General features: G+C 38.6%; 1 protein-coding gene and 1 long non-coding RNA gene across 2 annotated transcripts in view; one reads left to right on the top strand and one right to left on the bottom strand.

Moving 5' to 3' along the window:
* FIGN (fidgetin, microtubule severing factor) overlaps window positions 1-17,990 on the bottom strand; it is a 442,763-nt gene that overhangs the window by 301,042 nt on the left and 123,731 nt on the right. The window lies entirely within an intron of this gene.
* LOC120374918 lies at window positions 11,960-17,269 on the top strand. The gene is made up of 3 exons (XR_005586338.1): window positions 11,960-12,007; window positions 14,640-14,670; window positions 17,183-17,269. It is a non-coding gene; the product is annotated as an uncharacterized LOC120374918 (long non-coding RNA).

Genomic DNA, 17,990 nt, shown 5'->3' with positions numbered 1-17,990 from the left:
TTCCCTCAAAATGGAAAGGCTAAACTATTTAAAACTAAGCACTTCACAAAAAGTGAAGATGCTTCATCCTAGCCAGGGATTCCAAAATGGAACTCTGTGTGTCATGAAAAAGAAATCATAAATTATAAACTGAGCCCTAAATATTGGAGGCATTCTTATTTACTTAAGAAGACATGAACAAATTTTTATTTTAATAACTGAGAAATTCAACTCAATATAAAACCTTTTAGGTAAAAAATAAAGCATTAGTGTGATAATGTTATTAAAAGCTTCTGAAGCCTTTGTGGGTCTGTAGAAAACAAAACCACTAAAACCTCACACCATTTAAAATTAGTTGGAGACTAAATGTTTTGTAGAGCAAATGGATCAGTTTTCTTGAAAGGCATGATTTAGAGAACCTCTGGATTAAGCTAAAGCAGAGGATCATCTTGAGTTCTGTAACTATGGATTTCTAAACGTCTGGAACAAGTTATTTCCCAATCCCTCACTGACACCTATCCAAGGATGAGGGAAAGATCGACGAACAGCAGATGGAGGAATAAAAGCTAGAGTTTAGGAAACTAGAAAAGCATCTAAGTAGCTGGTAACAGGCTAAATGGCATGGAATTCAGTAATACCTATATCTTTGAAAGGGCAGAATGTGTACTGACAATTGCAGTCCTAAACTACAGAAATCTCTCCCCATACCTGAACAACAGGAAAAGCTTGATTAAGGTAACTGGAGGCAGGAACTAACTACCAAGAGGACTGAATAAATAGCAGCATGAGAAAAAAGGACATTTTTCATATAATAAATATTTATATTAACAAGAATATGCTGTAGGAAATAACCCTGCCATGGCAGTTGAATGAACTAGGGAATACAAGAATGTTTGCCAATTGTTATTTATATAATTTCCAAGAGACATATACTGGAGGCATGATTTCTGACATCCTCATCTAACTAGCATTAGCTATGAGGGCCCACGTGTCATGTCAGCAGCACACACTAGCTGGCAGATGGTAGATGCACTTACTATTCCTATGTGAATAAACAGCGGAAAGCATCTCAGTGCACTGCCCAGGCTCTCTCCATGGGATCCCACTCATTCTGCTAGGATCCCTGTGGCAGAAGACATGTCACAAGAACCCCGTGAAGATGGTTTACTATCACTGCACTAGCCAGGCTGGGTTTGTAGAAGAAGTCTTCCTACGAGTAGTGGGCTTTTAATACTTGCTACTATCTGAAGCATTCAATTTAATCTTCTCTGGTCAACTATATCATTGCTTTTTTTTCCTGAAAAGGGCAGTAGAGGTATAAATATCTGTCAAATTCCATGCATTACAAAAGGATCCAAATTTAAAATGTCAGATACTAATCAAACAGCCACTGCAGTGATTACCGTACATCATAAACACTGTGTAGGAAAAGACAGGGAATTGCAATCAAATAGGGAAGCTAAAACTTCAGTAGAGAAAGGGAAGAAAATCCCTCGGTTCTGTTTACATGATGATGGTTGAAGCAATCCCTGTATACCCAGTCTGTAAAGCACTTGGGTATCCCCAGAGAATATAGGGAAAGAGGAAGGATTGTCAGGCATGAGGAATCATGAAGAGAAAATTTACATGAACATTGTTTGCACTAAATTCACCCCAAATTTTCCTATAGTTTTCTTAACGTAAGAAAAATAGGATGTCAAAAAATTCAGAGACAGAAGGTGGTCATGAAATCATCTAAGTCCATTTCCTCAAACACACACATATTTAAAGGATGTATGATCCAAGAGTACCTTTTTGGCTTAAGAATCTGAATCAGCTCATGGTCAGATATGTTCATCTATCTTAGCAATAATTGACAAAAAAAATTAAAACTGCAGCATATTCTGAATATATGAACATTTGCTTTGCTATTTAATAGAGATAATAGAAGCATTGGAAGCAACAGAATCAAGGGAATTAGAGGAAATGCTCATTAAAACAAATTTAAAAGGTCTAATGATTAAAATATTGATTAATTAGCCAAACATTGATTAACAGTCACACTTTATCAACTACAAAGGTTCTAATTACTGCACCATTATTCCATGGATTGACCTATTCTCTCTTGTCACTTACGATGAAGAAAAATTTTTATTAAGTGGGTTTTGGATTTTTGACCTGTAAAATTTTAATAGGGAGTGCACTGAGTGTCGTGTGTGGTTTGGCATTTTAGTCACTGAGGGACTGATAGTTACTGTCTCTACTTAACCAAAGGCACCAAAGTGCAATAGGGATGTGAATACCTAGGGATTAAAGCCCTAACAACTTCATAATCATGGAAAAGGGAGATTATTTGCAACTGCAAGAAATCCACCTCAGTAAAAGAAGAAACTATATGCCATCACCCTGCTCTTTAATAACAACAGAGTACTTCAATGGTGTATAGGAGACCAGATTCAGGTTACCCAGACTCCTTTGTGGAATGCCACAGTTTAAAAAAGAACCATAGAATGGGAGTCCAGTTCATACACTGCCCAATCCTTCTTAATCCGTTAAGGCATTTTCTAGAACACTCCACCTGCCAAAATTTGTCCAAAGGCCAACAATTGGCCACCTCTGCCATAGAAAAATAAAAGAAGCTGAGACCAATATATCAGTTCCTTAGAAATTATTGCTCATAGCAGCAGCCCATACCTAAGAAAATGGTCTCACATTCAAAATATTTTCAGCAGAAAATTTATGGATTTCTCGCTCAAGACTATCTTGCTGATTTCAATAACTGTCTATTTAAATCTGTTGATGTAGCGTTTAAACCTTGCTTCACAAAAGAAAGCAACTAATACACACCCGGGGTTACACTCTCAATATAACTGTCTAAAGTGATGGTGTGGATTTACTTCTGATGAGATCAGCTCTAAGGCCAGAAAGCAGATTTATAGTGTGAACATAAATGAGTATGGTGGGGGAGGAGGACATTTTGATCATACATATGCTTGTCAGGCAAAATGTGCTCAAGACCTTATTGCCAAATAAGTAACAGAGAGTTAGTTCCTCACAGCCAGTGGAAAATGACATCAAGAGGACAATTCAGAACAGAAGCATTAGGCTGACAAGATCAACAGCCAGAGCCTGGGAAAGGGCCAGGATAGAAGGGCTGGCACTCAGATGCCACCACAGGAGAGAATTTCCTTCAGGCTAAGCTTCTGGGTCCTGCGGAGGGGCAACGTTTTAGAACTAGTCAGATTATTCTGTAGCAGTATAAAGGAAAAAGAGCTGGTGTTGTGCCAAGATCTGAAATACCTTACAGTATCTGCTGTCTGAATAATGATGAAATAACTGCTTCGCATGGAAAACTGTACTCAACAGCAACCTATGGAAACTGAAAGAATTGCATACCGAACTGTTACATTTCCTTGACCTTTCCACTCCATCATCTCACTCTATTATCCATTTTAAACAAAACAATACCTTTACCCCCACTCCAGCAAAACAAGAACAATTTTGTTTCCATTATATATTATAGCTTCTTTACTACCTTCTTGAATTTTACACCAGAAAGCTTTGTTACACTTACATTACAAATATAACTTAAATCCACAAATGCAAAGAAATTTACAGCCTAGCCAGACAAATCTACCTATTTCTTATATTGGTATGTCAAGATTTGAGAGTTTCTTTAAGTATATTTAATCAGAAAGATCATAGTCTGGAACCTTTGGTGGACTGTGTGGTCTTTTAGGGTGACACCTTTTACATAGGCATGTGCTCACAGCGATATTGGTGGGAGTTGTATGCATGCATTCTTAAGGCAACGATATAAAGTTTTTGGATGAATGCTGGAAACCAGAAGTTCCCCTTTTTACTAGGCTCTGTCTTACACTACTCCCTCATCCCCTCTTAGAACTGAGATTTGAAAACTCAGCTGTCACTATGGTGTTAAGTACTGAATTTCAGCTTTGGCCCTGAATTTATTGGGACCAGATTGCTCTCCACAAGGCAGCTGAGACAGACAGAAGATTCACCCTGGAGGAAGGCCTGGGTCAAAGTAGCTTCATATTTCTGCTGAGATTCCACAGAAGGCCCACCGGTTGAGGCTGCCCAGAAGAGATGCTGAATAAGTGCATCTCCCAGCTGCCCTTCCCACTCCTTTTGGTCTGGTCCTGCCCACTTTCAGGGCTGCACAGCAGAGTGGGGGGAGCAAGTGGCTCACAACATAGTGCCCCCCATTCTTGGCTGATTTTCTTCCTCCACAGGCCTGGAGCTTGGATTCTGCTACCCAAAGTCAATGCTACTGTACATGACTTCATAATGGGTCGTTATTTTCCTTGGGTTCCTATTTCCCTACCCCAATTTTTGAAAACTACCATCCTAATCTGCCCTTATGTGCATACATCACTCTCATTAAAATCAAAAGAATCCTGTGCAGGCATCAAAGGACAGAATCTGATCCTACAGTGAAGAGAAACACAAAACAAGAAGGGATTAACAAAATGCCCCTCCAGCAGCGTATCAGACTCTGTTCTCCATACATTTGTTTCTATTGCAACAATAAAATACAACTGCTGCTTGGTGGCAAATACATGCTGTGGTACCAGGGCAAACTCATGGACTCACATATGTGTTACAGACACAGAAGACATAACGCTTAGACTTTATGGATATGTCAAATCCTGTTTAGGGAGGGCTTAATCCATGGATTATTGACACTCTTAGCTGTGATACTCCTTCAAAGCCATATTAATGCCATTGCGTGAACATCTGTTTTGAGACACTTTGTGCATATAGCACTATACAGCAAAAACACCTTGGTCTAACTCGCTTCTGTGAATGTGTGCTAACTGTCTCGCACTGTCCAAAAGCACTTGATTGATCCACATTAAAAACTAGTCATCAATATCATTTTAAAAACAAGTGATATTGATTTACAACAGCACCAAAAAGATAAAAGCAGTTAACACCACACAACCCTCATGTTTCTGTATGTCTGTATTACATAACTGACCAATTAGAGAGCTAAGCTAGGTGACATAATATCTTTTATTGGACCAAGTTCTGTTGGTGAAACAGAGCTTTCGAGCTACACAGAGCTCTTCTTCAGGAGCTCTGAAAAGCTTGAAAGCTTGTCTGTCTCACCAGCAGAAGTTGGTCTAATAAACAAGTGGATGAGGTGTAATATCTTCTCTCTAATATCCTGGGACCAACATGGCTACAACACCGATCCAAATAACTGACTAACATGAGTTCAGATTTTATTTATAAATATAACCCAAGATCTTTCTACCCAGTCAGTCCACAGTGACAGTGGGAACAGGACTTTCCATTCATATGTTGCCCCCATCAACACCCATTCAGATCCTCTGGTGCTAGATGCCCAGGATAGGCATTGTGAGGCGTGGCCTACAGATAGCGGACATATATGCATGTATACATCCCCTCCCCAATCCAGAATTTACAACTACAAACACCTTCTTTTCCTCTCCTCTTGAGAATTATTCAGGCACTTGGTGGGCACAATATATGTATGGTCACTAATGGCTAGAGTACAGGCTAAAAATAGAAAGTTTCTTGTTGCCATTTAGTTAGTTCTTCATCTAACTCTATTTTCTGTAGTGGTTCCTATACAAGGTCTGCAAAAACTTGCCTGCATTGGTTTGATATTGTCTGCATACAAGAAATGGAAATTCCTTTGCCAGTGTGTAGCTTTGCTGATTCAGAATAGATTTTTAATATTAACTTATAACACAAGTTTCATGTATTTAACTGAAAAGCTCCAGTCCTTTTGCTTTAAGATTTTCTTGTTTTGTGTCTGAATTCACATACACTGCATTCGATTTCCTACTACTAGTTTTATTGCATGTTTCTGGATAAGTTTTGTCTAGTAGACAAAGTAAGGGATTTGTATCCTATCCACAAGCCAAATTCTGCCAAGTATGTAAAAAAGTGGTTCATATCTTCTCCTTTAAAAATGGGCACATGTACAAGTTTCAAAAGCAGCATTTATATTCATCTGTTCATACAGACCTTTGCAAATCTAATCATTTGGGGTGAAATTTGCCCCTGTGCACAGGAACAGCATAAAGCTTATGTGCCATGTAAGTGTTCAAAATAGGATTTGTGGGACATTTACATACTGCATACACTTTGTGCTGGCTCTCTTCATGGAGTGAATTTCACCCGACAAATGAATAACCTGTGCATGTGCGGAGGGGAGACAGGACAGCTGTGGTATCTCTGATACTTTTGTGTGGTAACGGTTGGTAAAGCCTGACTTCCTACTGGCAACCATTATAAATTTAAAGTGTTTATACAAAGGCCCTTAAGAGCAATGATGCCTTTGGGGATAAAAATCAATGGCTGGATTTTCAGAAGATCCATAGCTCCCACTGACTTTATTCAGAGCTGCCACTTATTCATTAAAAATTTCCTGTATTTAATTTTGTTTGTCTAAAACACCAAACTGACTGCAAAGGAATACAAGCCCTTAAAATAACAGACAGAGTATATCAAAACAATACATACTATGTGCTCATATAATGTTGGTAATGCCTACTTTCCAATTTTTAATACAGTGAGTATTCGTTTGAGACAAATATAGATCACCACTTGAAAGACCTGTTGCAATCAGTAGGGTAGAAATCTGTCACTCAAACTGACACAAAAACAACAATTGGGGGTAAAAAAAAACACAAATAACTGATTAAAACATATTATGGTTTTGTGCAAACACAATGGCCAGGGAATTCATTATTTAAGGCTATTGTGCCATCCTTACTCTAACTCCTGTCCAGTGTCTTCCTTCCCCGACAATAGGTTGATTTTACTCATGCCTAACTTTGAATCTTTTGGCTTTGATCGGTTTGGCATATAAACTTAGTGTTTTTAAAACATTTTTATTGGGTTTTTTTGTGTTTTTTTAAAACCACGTACTAAGAAAAATATTTAAGGAAATTTCTCACATTTTAGTGTTTTGGCAGTATAATGGGGATAGATAGCAACTACTTTGTGTTACAAATTTGAATGTGAAATTTCAGAAAACCTCCTTGCATTAAAAATGAATTAACTGTGTGATTATTAATTGTGCATATTCCAATCCCTTTGTGCTGTACTGCATGTTTCTTGAATCTCATTTGAATCCTTTGGCTAAGTAATGTGTCAAGGGGGGTACTAGCCTGAATGACTGAGTTATTTAAAAAGCAGGACAGCACTTCCAGATTAGAATACCAATGAGTGGGGTTAAAAAGGCTCTACTGTAGTTGGAGGGCAGCTCTCAGTCTGAGAAGTACCTGAAAAGGACCTCTATGGACTAATTTTCAGAATCACATTGTAATGTGGGCTCATGTCAATCATCAGAACAGACAGCTTCATCCCATGATATAAACTAGTTATACATTCAAGAGCTGCCAGAGGATCTTCATTAAAAAGGGACTTAGCATTAAAAGAAGAAGGTTGTTTTATTATAATACTTCAAACACAGTTTTTTGTTTTATATGTTCTCAGAAATCTTTTTTGTTCTTCTTCACAATATCAAAAAACAGCCACAGAAGAAGCAAAAACATTAAATATTCCAATTTTTAATAGGAATCAAGGTAGCTTTCGGGTTTAAGGCATTAAAAATCATATACATTTTTCTAAATATATTCATGCCTTTGAATAACAAAAAGAAATCTCTAGATGTAATAGGAGGATGTTTTTAATCTTTTGTGAGAAGGGATTTGCAAAGCTGACTACTCATGGTACAATATCTACTGGCAAAGTATATCAGTGAGAGCTTTATACATATAAATTTGTATAAAACCTTTGGGCTATCCACAAGCTTCTAGATACCAGTTAGATATTACAATCCATGTCATTAAAATTTAATATGATTGTGTTAAGAAGAAAATATTAACAATATCCTTCTAAGTAAATCATTGACACAGTAATCTAGTATTTCAAGAAACCTTAACAGAGGTTTATTAAAAAATAAATAGATAAATGTATCTATTTACCTATATGTGTGTCATTTCAAAGAACCTGATTTAAATATAATTTCACAAGTCATGCAACTTCTTCAAAGTAGCTTGGGTATTTTGATCGAAAATTGCTGCTCCTTGCCTACTCCATATACAAATATAAATTCTTTGTAAGAATGTAATTGAAATGAATAGATAGGTTTTCATAAAGAGAAAATGTACTCGAAGTTCTTATATTGTAGAGTATAATTATTTTGGGTTTTGTCTTTTTAAATTACAGTTGTTATACTGAGCCATTTTCAATACTGAGAGGAGACTTCCATTTCCAGCATAGTTTTTTGTCAAGTTGGCTTCATTAATGAAGACACATACGAACTTAATAACAATAATACCTAGCATTTATACAATCTAGTGTTTTCAGTCTTCAAGTCTTCTATTTACAATTATCTGATTTAATTAAATAATTAATAGGCTTTTCTATGGCCCTCATTACCATAAATAGCTAAGCACCTCAACTCTGTGAAGTAAGGTATTATTATCCCTATTTTACAGATGAGAAACTGAGACACAAAGATCCACACCCTTACTCACATTGAATAGCACTTTACTCTATGCATAGCCCCATTGAAGTTACTCCTAGAATAAAGTGGTGATAATCGTGGGTTGGGGAGAAAAATCTGGCTGAATAGACATTAAGTAACTTTCTCAAGGTTACAGAGGGAGTCAGTGTCAGAGCTGTAATTAAAACTGAGTTGTTTCTGTCTCTCTTTCCTGAGGACAGACAACTAGATCACATATGTTTACTTTTCCAGTAAGTCCATGATCATGCAGTTATAACATCAACATTACATTATATGATAAGATAATGCAATATAGTTCATTTTCAGTGGTTCTCCTCAGACATCTCTCTGGAAGTGGTATCATTAAAAAGGAGTTTCAAGAGCTTAGAAAACCCACCTCGTGGGTAAGCTGTACCAGACTCACATGAACCCAGGAAGAGCTTAATTAAAATCTTTCTGATGCTTAAAGATAAAATAGGCACAACAGTCCTTGCTCTTCTGGGTTCTTAAAAGAGTTCTTTTGAAGCTCCTCTCTCCCTGTCATGATGAAGCCTTGGATTACACATAAACACACATTCAATATCCCCACCAAAAAACTGTACAGAATGAGAGCCTGGCAATTACTGTGACATGCTGGCTCCTTTGTTAGCCCCCATCTTTAGAGCAGTTAGCAGCACTATCTTTGATTTGGCCTTTATCACTGCCTAGTGGGCAAAGGACATTATAATCTCAAATCTAAAGCATACAAGCCTAGGAGGACTTGTTCAGCATAGTGCAAATCTCTAGCACAGAGCTCTTCACAGCACTATCAAAAAAGTAGAAATTAGGAAAAGAATGAAAGTCTGTCTTACGATGAAAAACAACCTACCATGCCAATATGGCTAAATAGAAAATAAAACGTCTTAGGTCAAATCCTGATCTATGCAAGCAACTGTTGAGCATCCAGAGCTGTCACTGTAGTTGTGGGTGCTCAATAGCTGCTAAGCACCACATGCAGATTGGTCCTCTTATTAATAGCAATGTATTGAATCTAGTTTGGCAGTGCCTCCAGACATCGTATCTTAATTGATAACCTCAACCTGTACGCATTATGTGGGTGTAACAGAGAGTATTGAAATATACATCATACCTCAGAATATGCAGAAGTACAAAGGGGAGCATCCTGCAGGGCTAGTCTCAAGACTTTTTTCTTTCTGTCTTAGGGTTTGGGTTTTTTGTTTTTTTTAATGAAGCAGCTATGTATTTTGTATTGTTGGCAGGGATTTCCAGACTTTATTCCCATTCTGGGATTTAAATGGAGCATGTTGCCAGTGTACTGTAAATTGCGTTTTTATTTCTGTTAAGCAATCCAGATGTCCATGCAAAGGCAGCCCATCGTCATATTATCGTTGCTCACCCTTTTTAGTTCAAATACTATATACACATCATTACTAGTGAATACATAGGCCTGTAACCAAAAGATAAGAAGATAAAACCAGTTTACCATAATTCTGCAGGCTACAGTAACTGCTGCAAATACTAGTAAATTCAAAGTCAGACGTGCAGTGGATTGTCTTCCCTTAGCACCTTCCTTATCCTCACACCGCTACTTCACCAATCCCTTCTTTTCTTCACATGTTCATTCAACTACCTGAAGATTTCAGTGCATTTTTAAAAATGCCTAACTGATTTTTCAAACTGGACCACACATTTTGCACCTTCTAAATGGCAAACACACTTTTAGTTCAAAGATAAACACTATTTTAAACATGCAACTTCTATTAATGGGTGGACTGTGCACAAACCAAAAACCTTAAAGATACAAGGCCTATTCTGCAGTCATTTACAAGGCTACAGCACTTCCAGACTTCAATAAGCAATGCAGTCCTGTCAGGGCCGGGTTTTGCCACCCCAAGCAACCACAAAAAAAAAAAAAAAAAAAAAGCTGCGATCACGATCTGCGGCAATTCAGCGGGCGGTCCTTCGCTCCGAGCGGGAGTGAGGGACTCTTCGCTCCGAGCGGGAGTGAGGGACTCTCCGCTCCGGAGTTGCCGCCCCAAGCACCTGCTTGATAAGCTGGTGCCTGGAGCCGGCCCTGAGTCCTGTGGTGGAGAAGGGAATGGATTTAAGATTATTCTAGATGAATATTTAGGCCAATAACTTCAAACTCAGGGGCCTAACAACTTGTCAAATGAAATCTATATTTCAGCATAAGATATTAGCTGCCTAAATTTAGGCATCCAACTATGAAAATTTTGGGATTAGTTTATATGTGTGTCCATTGCTAAAAGCACTTGGAAAAATACATAATTGAAAACTACCTTATAGGGTAAAATTCATCCCTGGACATGACCAATGTCCACTGGTCTTATGTACCACTTAAATTAAGGGCTTAAGTGAGAATTAATTGAAAAATAGGACCTTGTAGGTGTCCTCTGCAGAGGGCCAATTTTCACCCTTTCAGAGTAACATAATGAGAAAGTTCTAAATGTTAATAGAATAAAACTAAAACTAAAAAAAACCCCACAAATACCCAACTATTCCTTTCTGTGACATTAATTCATAAATCAACCAAATTTTGACTGAATAAATGGACTTTATACATAGGTTCTCCTGGACAGCTGGAGGGAGCAAGTTCTTTCCTGATTCACAGCTCCCCCATGAAAATACGTTGCTGCTGGACTTGGAGAGCTTAACTCAAGGACCTGAAGACATGAGTGGTCCAATAGATCACGACTACCACTGTGGGAATGGTACACAAAGGGAAAGCTGGTCTCTCAGATAGTTGGGTCTCAGTCTGATTAGGGCTTTGAAGATCATAACCGTCACCCCAACCTGAAAGGTAGAGAGTGCAGAGCATATACGACTAATGCTATGGTGACATATGTTAATTTGCCTGCCACAGTACCTGCAGTAGTGTCAATACATCATAGTGGTAAATTCAGTCCCCTTTTCTGTGGCTACTGCAGAAAATGCAAATCTTTTAGACAACCTTAAAAAGCAAAGTATCTTGATCCATTTAATTTGGAGACTACATTCTGGACAAGCTAAAACTGGATGTTCTGGTATGTTAACCCTAACTAACTTCATAACATTAGAGATTTTCCACAACATTCCCTATACTTTAAATAGACATGTTGTGATGAATATGAAGGATTATAAATCACAGTTAACCACATTAAACATTTATAGAATTAGGCTAGTATAAAAGAATCAATATTTTAAAAATAATGATCCTGTTATTCAAAAGTTCCAAAGCAGAGGTTGTGTTGTGCTGATGTTTGAGGAGTCTAAACTATTTAGGCCTGGATTAAGTTAAATGCCATATCCTTCAGAATCACGAATCCTTTTGTTTTTATATAAAGGAGTGCATTTAGTTTAAAAAATGGCTTATATGATTTTTGAGAAACATTAGAAAATTAGTCATATTAGTGAAACTAATTAAAAATGGCAGATACAGTATTTGACTTTGGCAGAGTTTGTAATCTTGCTCTTTCACTGCATGTTTATGTGGAAGCAATTGGATTCTACACATGATTTCTTTCTCCACTTTGAAAGGTTAGAGAGCCTTGGTATATACTTTACTACTCTAATCCTATTGATACATTTCCTACCAAATCCTGCTCTGTGTCCTCCTTTGGAAATCTTTAGAAAAAATGTGACAGCTCAAAAAATATTCAGTCTTGCAGATCTTAGAATATATTTTTCAAAGGCCCATAGCCATCTCCACACCACAGAACCTCACATGATTTTTTTTCAGAAGATGCTTTAACACCAGCACAAGGATTTGATGTCTAGTTACTTCTTCACAGGCATGTCTCTTTAAAGGAGACTTTCCTCTCTATCATTAATGTGTAAGTCAGTCAGTCAGACCTTTTTAATAAGCAGTTGAAGAGCCACTGTCTTTAGCACATGAAACTAACAAAAGGCTCATTAGTCAAATGAGCAAAGAATAGTTTGAATATCAATGTCTTATTTCAGAGGAAAACCTCCTCCAAGAGAATCTCAATGCAGTCATTTTTAGTGGGGTTTCCGTGTTCAAGTTTTAATACTCTAGACCCTATTTATGAAAAATTGATGTAGAAAGAAAGCTGGTAAAAGAAAATATTCACCACACGTCATCTTTAGTGATGGGTCTTTACTTTCAACAATAATTTAGATTGCAGAGAACCAGCCTTTTTTTGTTGTTGTTGAAAACTTATCTAAACAAGTGTGGTGTGTCAATGATCTGTTGTGTTTCTTCAACTAGCAAGGTTATTTAAGTGACCCCTGAGTAGAAAAAAACTGTATTTAACAAAAATATGCATCCCTTGGGTGAAGTCACAAGCATAGTGCAACATCTCTACCAGTGATATCTGTAAGCAATGGGGTAGGAGTGGTGGAGGTTTTACACAAAGCACTGTGGGAACTAAAGTTTGTCTCTAAGGTAGACAAGAGCAAGTCTACTACCTAGTTCTTCACAAGAAAGAGAGAAAGGAGATCAGCCATGGAGTGAAGAAAAAGATGGTTTCGAATAGATTTTGTTTATGTATTGAAAAGTTTCATATATTCATTTTTAAACAGCATACGCACACTGGAGTGCCCTGCGAAGACTATATGAAATGAATATATAGAATGTTAATACACAATCAAAGAATCTTGGTACCACACATTATCACACTATATACCAAACAGATGCACCATAGAAATAGGTGTTGGTCTATAATAATAAATAATAGGTCTATTATTTTAAAATCCGATAATACAGCAATTGTAAAAGTGTAAAGGGGTCACCTATTTCCAGAGAAAAAAGGTCCTATTGGCCTATAGTTAACCTTTCTCAGTTGGCATAACATATCGTATTGGGGAAAATCACAGATTCATGCTTAAAAGTCCTATAGAATGTAATCTATAGGGGGTTCTTTAGAAACATAATAGGGTTTTCTGGAAATTACTAGATCTCAAACCATAGCACTGCAGGTAGCTTCAGTGAAGTCATAATGCAATAAATGGGCTTACAATGTTGTAAAGTTGGGTGGTAATGATAATTAAAATATAAGACACTGGGGAATATAGTAATGTGTAATAGAGACATACCTAGCTGTGGTGTTAGGCACTAGAGCCAAAACAAAGTGCTTTCAACTGCTACTGTGTGCCTTTAAGGCATATTAGCATTGGCTATAGAGTATTGAATTGATATTATGTGTGGCAAATTGCCGGCACTATTATGATGGGTCTCGTGCTTTCTCTTCTTTGGGGGGGTTCAGGGCACCATTTCTTGCCCCTGAATTGGAATATTAATTGCCCCACTAGTGTCCTTGAGGAGGGGAGTGGAGAGGGAGGGACCTGGGTCCGCCCTCTACTCCAGGTCCCAGCCCAGGGCCCTGAGGGTAGTGGTGAACCACTTGAACTGGCGATTCCTTCCCCTGGGCTACTTCTCTCTCCTACCCTTCAGCTTGTGTGTGTGAGGGGGGGCTTCCTGCCCTCCCTCTGCACAAGCCAGGTGCCCCTTACCTAGGGTCTTGGACTTCTTAGCCTACCGCAGCACTCCTCCAAACTTTCCTCTGCTTCTCTTCAAACTGTTCTCTGCTCCAATACCAATTCTTTCTGCTCCAACTCCCACACTGTCTGATTGAAGCTGGGGGTTTTATCATGTGACTGACTGCAGGTGCTCTAGTTAATCTATAGCAAACTTTCTTCCCCTTACAGGGAATAAGGCTCCCTTCTAACACTCTCCTGCTGCCCTCTGGCCATGCTGTATCACATATGACATGGAACAATAAAGATTAGTGACAACTCTTAAAGAGCTGGGCTGATATGGTAAATAATTCTATGATATTTGTTGTCACACCAGACTACCAGGTTAGTACATAACAACCAGATATAGAGAAAAAAGCAAAAGAAAATATATGCCTTTCCAAAAACTTTTTCCAGAATGGAATAACAAGAAGAGGAAATTATAACAACTCTCTCTTTTGTTAAAGTAATAAAAAGTTTTGATGAGAGAATCTGCAGACAAAACTCATCTGGACTTTAGGAATGCTTTTGATACTGTGTTGCAGAAAAGTCTGCCCTATAAAGGTCAGCAAGTATTGCACTAAAAGTGGCTAGAGAAGTGGCTTGGATATCTAAGACAAAGGCTACTTGTGGGAGTTGATAAGTGGAATGCTGCCATAAGCATCAGAATTTAGACGGTTTCCTTCTTTTATAGGTCAATGATGGGCAGAAGAAATTGCAGAAAGGTGAGACATTTTCTGCTGATACAAAAATGAGGTGGGAAAAATAGTCAATAAAAAGGTGAAGAGAAATACAGAATGGCTTAAGACTGAGTAGGAATCTGAGAGAATCAAAACACGCGTATAGACATCACTATAATGTATAATTAGGTAAGAGATGACAAAATATCAAATCAAAATAAGTCCACCTCAATACAGAATGCAGTAGAAAAAGGATCAAGAGGCAGCATCAGGTACAGTATTTAACATATTCCAGAGCTTCACAACAGCGAAAAAGCAAGTTAAATTCCAGCACAAGACCAAGAAAGCCCTCCATAAGGAACAAGCAGTAAAAGGTCACATGTGGGATGATGTGAGCAACTGTGGTCACCTGATTAGAAAAAGAATAGTTTAAAAGTTGCCGAGAGTGGAACAAAAGGGAGCAATTTTCCAGAGTGAGATTGGGGTTTGGAAATCTTAGTTATTTAGAAAGGTAAGGGAAACTCTGTGGCTGATGGAAAGAGAAGGAGTTTAAGAGGGATCTCGATTAAGGTATACACAATCCTGAAGGGAACAGAGAAGAGAGTTGCTGCAGGCTATCTGAGCTAGTGTTAAATAGAAGAATAAGGGGGCATGAACTTAAACTGAGGGAGAATTGGAGACTAAAAGAATTTAGGTAGAAATTTCTTGCACAGTTTCCCTTAGTGAAAAAAACCTAGTAAGGGGAGACATAGTAATAAGCAGCATTAAAAAAGAAATGTTGAACAAATAGGGAAAAAAGCATTGTGGGGTATAACTGCCCAGTTGGAGAACTGCAGTAGACAGGGCTTTTGGCCTCATTCTGTCCAAAATCTGCTAACTTTCTAAAAGTTAAGAAGAATTTATTTCCTTTCAATAATATGTTTTAAAATCTACCCATCCTCTTGTATTCCCAGCACACAGCTCATGAGTACAGTACTGCAAAAAATTCATGTTATGGCAAAAATAATGTTCTGTGTGAATTTCGATGATGATGAGAGGTGTCAGGTTGACAATCTTGGAGACTGAAGCTCTCTATTTATTGACAGAACATGTACAGCTCAGTGAGTGGCAGTGCTAGCTCCCTTTAGACTCTATTAATATGTCTCCACCTTGGAGGTGGCTCTTTCTAAGGCTGAGAGCATAGTCCAGTCTGCATGCCTAGGCCTTCCAAGGCCTCTTTGCTGAGATTGCCAAGGTAGTGCCACCACAACTCTGTTTCTCATGACACCTGTTCGAGGCGGCAAGCAATACTTGTGATTTCTAGGAATTTATTTATTACAAGAATTTATGCAGTGGCCATATAAGATCTAGACACACTTTGCATTACAAGCAACTACATTTCCTAAGTATAAGAAGCAAAAAATCTCCCATGATGCTATGTAACATCACACCTTTACAGGACATAGACTAGGAAATTTCATTAATGGTTTGAACGCTTAGTGTAGTGGAGCCAGCAATTAGGAAGAGGCATAGCCATAAAAATGTGTCTTAGAGCATTACCTGAATGCAAGCAGACTGTGTCTTATGTCGCTATCCAGAGCGGAGCACAGGGCCTACTATCAAAAAAGCACCCGCTCTGGCTGCACTTTAATATTGTTCTATTCTCTCCCAAGTAGACCACTGGTTAAGAGGAACCTACAAGACATCTACTAAGACATCAGGGGTCTATAAAAAGGGCAACATACTGAAGGACTGAGGATGTAGGAAGTTTGCTACATTTTGAGAAAATTCTGGACTTTAGCCGCAAACAAGTTATGAAATGAAAATTCAAAAGATCACACAGGTGGTTACTTATTATTCTGAGGTGCTTTTGGAAATTGTACTCAAGTGATTTAGCAGCTTTAGTCCCATTTTCAAAAGTGAAATAGGGAACATGGAGTCTATGATTAAGTTTCAGTGAAATCACCACCTAAGCTTCAGAGCCCGAGCTCCAGCCAGAGCCACAATGTCTACACAGCTATTTTTAGCATGCTAGAACAAGCTCCACTGCCATAAATCTGTGGACTGGGGATGGGAAGCTCATTTCCACAGGCAGTGTGGACATATACCAAGTGCCTAAGTCTCTTTTGAATATTGCAAGTGACGTCAAAATGATACAAATGGGCTAACGATGTTGTAAAAGTTGGGTGGTAATGATAATTAGTGTGTATTACTTTTTAATTTTTTTTACCCATTATCATTATATGACATTTATATAGTGATACCATCTAGAGGCCTCAACTAGGTTGGGGCCCCACTGTGGTAGGCAGTATACAAGCCCAGTAAATGATCATCCCTGCCCCAAAGAATTTACAATCTAATAATTTTTGTTTGTTTGTTTTCCAAATAAAATCTAAGATTTGGGTAACATTTGCTCAGAATATAAGGAATTTCCTTTATTGCTAAAACATTCAATATATCCAAAGCAATATTTTCTCTCCAATGGCCAAAGTTTAAATTTTGCCTTCTACTCTTTGAAGCAGTGACTTTTCTGATCTGATCAGTAATCATCTTTTCTGTTCAAACTCTGGTATTTCAGATTGCAGAAACATTTCTGCCCCACCTCCCTGAGTTGCAGAGGTCCTCCAGGTAGCAGAACCAGGGTGATTCCATGCACAGAAAGGACAGATCTGAATTCAAGAGGAATGCTCATGTTCTATGCACTGCTGAACCCTTCTTTGTGAAGGTACAACATTGCAGGAAGTAGGAAAGAAGCAGAAGATCTGTTTTATGGAAATCATGCTATCTTCCCTCTCTTGTTGGTAGGGTTGTACATAAAGGCAGGGGCAGCTCTAGGGATTTTGCCGCCCCAAGCACGGCAGGCAGGCTGCCTCAGGCGGTTTGCCTGTGGAAAGTCCGCCGAAGCCGCGGGACCAGCGGACCCTCCACAGACACGCTTGCAGGAGGTCCACCGAAGCCGCGGGACCAGTGGACCCTCTACAGGCAAACCGCCGGAAGCAGCCTGCCTGCTGCCCTCGCAGTGCCGACAGAGCACCTCCCGCGGCTTGCCACCCCAAGCACGCGCTTGGCATGCTGGGGCCTGGAGCCACCCCTGCATAAAGGCAAACATAGGCTCCCCCAGTGGGGTAAAGGGAAGAATCCTCCTTCTTAGCCTCTGTGCATTTGCACAGCATGTGGGCTAGGCAGTGGGCTTTGGGTTTGGCTCTAGTTTCAGCTCTGAGTCAAAAATATATACACATCAGAGCATCATTCCTAAGTGTATTAAAGAACTTGTTAGTAATATAGGGTGAAAATTGCTGTGTGTAGAGGCCCTGCAAAAAGTCCCCTGCCAAACAACAGTCCTTAACATGGAGATTAAATGGGGCTTTTAAGGTGCATAGGGCTTG

The sequence above is a fragment of the Mauremys reevesii genome, linkage group 11, assembly GCF_016161935.1.
Source record: "Mauremys reevesii isolate NIE-2019 linkage group 11, ASM1616193v1, whole genome shotgun sequence".
In the NCBI taxonomy this organism is placed as follows: Eukaryota; Metazoa; Chordata; order Testudines; family Geoemydidae; genus Mauremys; species Mauremys reevesii.
This window is presented reverse-complemented; position numbering and strand designations above follow the sequence as displayed.